Here is a 3,624-nt window from a genome sequence, read left to right as displayed (position 1 = left end):
CTTTGTCTCTTCCTCTCTCTTAGAGGATGAGTGCCTTTCACCCAGCTCACATCACAGACATACAAACGGCAATTAAAAGGGATGTGCTACCTTAACTCTGTGTGGAGAGAGAGAGAGAGAGAGAGAGAGAGAGAGAGAGAGAGAGCAGTGAGACTGTAAAGCACCACCTCTCCCTTTCAAAATGATGACTGATATCGTGTCTATTGATCTTTATTACAATAGCAGCAAGCTGTAAAATGTTTGATGGTTTTGTACAGATCTTAGTGCCTCATTCATAATTACCACTACACATGTAGAACCAAGGGTAACTTCAGAAGGGGCTGCAGAGGGAAACGCTGCTGCCATGCTATAGGGATGATAGGCAGGAGAAGTCTCGCTGGGCCTTGGCTTCACAGGGAGAGAGCTCACAGCCCTGAGGCTATCATTCTTCTTGCCATATACCTGCTCCCAACTGCTGCAACTTAGTTTTACAAAGATCAGATTGTATTATGAGAGTTGAGTTTAAATAAGAAATGACTGACTTCTCTTCCTTCCAGCAAGTACTAACTCCACTTTATTTTTGAATCACGGATTTTGATTTTGACAAGAACAAGTACTGAGGGGAGTAAAGGGATGGGATGGGAATGTTCTGCTCATTTGCAAGAACAAAATCCACCACCTGCTGTACTGCGTAAATGGACCTGAAATCCCTGAAGTCTGAGCTTTAAAAGCGACTCATTACATAAGGTAAGTACTTTACAATGTAGTATCTGGCAATTCTTCTTGTTAGCTCACCCCTCCCCTTTGCATGTGTGCCCTCTCTGCAACACAACAAATGAGGTAAGAGAAGAAGAAAAAACAGAGAGAGAAAAAGAGAGCGAGAGAGAGAGAGAGAGAGAGAGAGAGAGAGAGAGAGAGAGAGATAGACTTAATGGAGGTGAATCATTCTAACCCTTTGTCCCAGGTCTGGGGAGAAACAGAAACACTGCCACTCTGCTTGAACGCAAACACGCTCCACACTCCTCCTCTTCACGACTTGTCCTCCTGTGCCATGCTTTCTGGGACACGTAGGAAGCATATGAAGCACATCATGCCTAGGGCTGGCCCTGCTTTCCCTGTCCTCCTCTGTCCCCGGCCTGCTCAAACTTTAATGGCTACAGCGCTGCTCTGTCAGGGGGAGAGAGTCAGAGGAGAGCAGACACAGTCAGCCACATGTGTTTGGGTCTGTTCTTCCACTCCACTGTCTGTTCACATTACAACAGAGAGAGAGCCACTCTCCTCTCTATGGGATACTCTACTGTGGGTCTGAAAAGAAAGAGAGAGAGAGAAAGGGACAGAGAGAGAGAGAGAGAGAGAGAGAGAGAGAGAGAGAGAGATAGAAAGGTAAAGAAAGAAAGAAAGACAGAGAAAGAGAGAAAGAGAAAGAGAGAAAGGGAGAGAGACAGAGAAAGGGAAAGAGAGAGAAAGGGACAGAGATAAAGGGACAGAGAGAAAGAGAAAGAGAGAAAGGGAACGAGAGAGAAAGGGACAGAGAGAAAGGGAGAGAGAGAAAGAGAAAGAGAGAAAGGGAACGAGAGAGAAAGGGACAGAGAGAAAGGGAGAGAGAGAAAGAGAAAGAGAGAAAGGGAACGAGAGAGAAAGGGACAGAGAGAAAGGGAGAGAGAGACAGAGAAAGGGAAAGAGAGAGAAAGGGACAGAGAGAAAGGGAGAGAGACAGAGAAAGAGAGAGAGAGAAAAGGAACGAGAGAGAAACGGACAGAAAGAAAGGGACAGAGAGAAAGAGAAAGAGAGAAAGGAAACAAGAGAGAAAGGGACAGAGAGAAAGGGAGAGAGAGAAAGAGAAAGAGAGAAAGGGAAAGAGAGAGAAAGGGACAGAGAGAAAGGGACATAGAGAAAGAGAAAGAGAGAAAGGGAATGAGAAAGAAAGGGACAGAGAGAAAGGGACAGAGAAAGAGAAAGAGAGAGAAAGGGACAGAGAGAAAGGGACAGAGAGAAAGAGAAAGAGAGAAAGGGAATGAGAAAGAAAGGGACAGAGAGAAAGGGACAGAGAAAGAGAAAGAGAGAAAGGGAACAAGATAGAAAGGGACAGAGAGAAAGGGAGAGAGAGACAGAGAAAGGGAAAGAGAGAGAAAGGGACAGAGAGAAAGGGAGAGAGAGAAAGAGAAAGAGAGAAAGGGAACGAGAGAGAAAGGGACAGAGAGAAAGGGAAAGAGAGAGAAAGAGAAAGAGAGAGAGGGAACGAGAGAGAAAGGGACCGAGAGAAAGGGAGAGAGAGACAGAGAAAGAGAGAAAGGGAACGAGAGAGAAACGGACAGAGAGAAAGGGACAGAGAGAAAGAGAAAGAAAGAAAGAGAAAGAGAGAAAGGGAACGAGAGAGAAAGGGAAAGAGAGAAAGGGAGAGAGAGAAAGAGAAAGAGAGAAAGGGAACGAGAGAGAAAGGGACAGAGAGAAAGGTAGAGAGAGACAGAGAAAGAGAAAGAGAGAGAAAGGGACAGAGAGAAAGGGACAGAGAGAAAGAGAGAGAGAAAGAGAAAGAGAGAAAGGGAACGAGGGAGAAAGGGACAGAGAGAAAGGGAGAGAGAGACAGAGAAAGAGAAAGAGAGAGAAAGGGACAGAGAGAAAGGGACAGAGAGAAATAGAGAGAGAAAGAGAAAGAGAGAAAGGGAACGAGAGAGAAAGGGACAGAGAGAAAGGGACAGAGAGAAAGAGAAAGAGAGAAAGGGAGAGAGAGACAGAGAAAGGGAAAGAGAGAGAAAGGGATAGAGAGAAAGGGAGAGAGAGAAAGGGAAAGAGAGAGAAAGGGACAGAGAGAAAGAGAGAGAGAGACAGAGAAAGGGAAAGAGAGAGAAAGGGACAGAGAGAAAGGGAGAGAGAGACAGAGAAAGGGAAAGAGAGAGAAAGGGACAGAGAGAAAGAGAGAGAGACAGAGAAAGGGAAAGAGAGAGAAAGGGAAAGGGAGAAAGAGAGAGAGACAGAGAAAGGGAAAGAGAGAGAAAGGGACAGAGAGAAAGGGAGAGAGAGACAGAGAAAGGGAAAGAGAGAGAAAGGGACAGAGAGAAAGAGACAGAAAGAGAAAGGGAAAGAGAAATAGAGAGAGAGATAGAAAGAGAGAAAGGGAGAGAGAGTGAGAACATTAGCCCAGCTAGCTAGAGAATGCAAGAATGGTTTATATACTATACCAGACAGGAAGAGGAGAGCATCCTGGCATCTGTTGAATAATGTATTAAGCCCTAGCTGTACCAGTCCAGATATACGGGCGAGGGCAGCAGGGAGGGTAGCCCTGATTTGTGCCCTCTAGCATTGTTTAAGAAATGAATAATGGATGGGTTAAACGATGGAGTTAAGAGTGAATTAGGAGGAGGGTGCTGTGTTCAGTTGGATTTATCTAGAGGAGGATAGAAGTTGTCACCGTAACAAAATAAAGAGCCATTGACGATGAGACTGAAGGCCCTTACAGCAAGGAGAATATATTGTTTCTCGGATAATACTGATCTCAGACCAGGTAACAATATAAAGAGGCATCGGTAATACACTTTCTGAGGCTGAAGGACCTTACAGCAGAAAAATATACTGTTATTTGTCTAATACTGATTTCAGAAAAGTGGTCTAGTGTTTTTGACAGTAGACTTTTCACTGGAGATCTGA

Source organism: Oncorhynchus masou, chromosome 1 (assembly GCF_036934945.1).
Source record: "Oncorhynchus masou masou isolate Uvic2021 chromosome 1, UVic_Omas_1.1, whole genome shotgun sequence".
In the NCBI taxonomy this organism is placed as follows: Eukaryota; Metazoa; Chordata; class Actinopteri; order Salmoniformes; family Salmonidae; genus Oncorhynchus; species Oncorhynchus masou.
The sequence above is the reverse complement of the archived record's forward strand: the minus strand, read 5'-3'. Positions refer to the sequence as shown.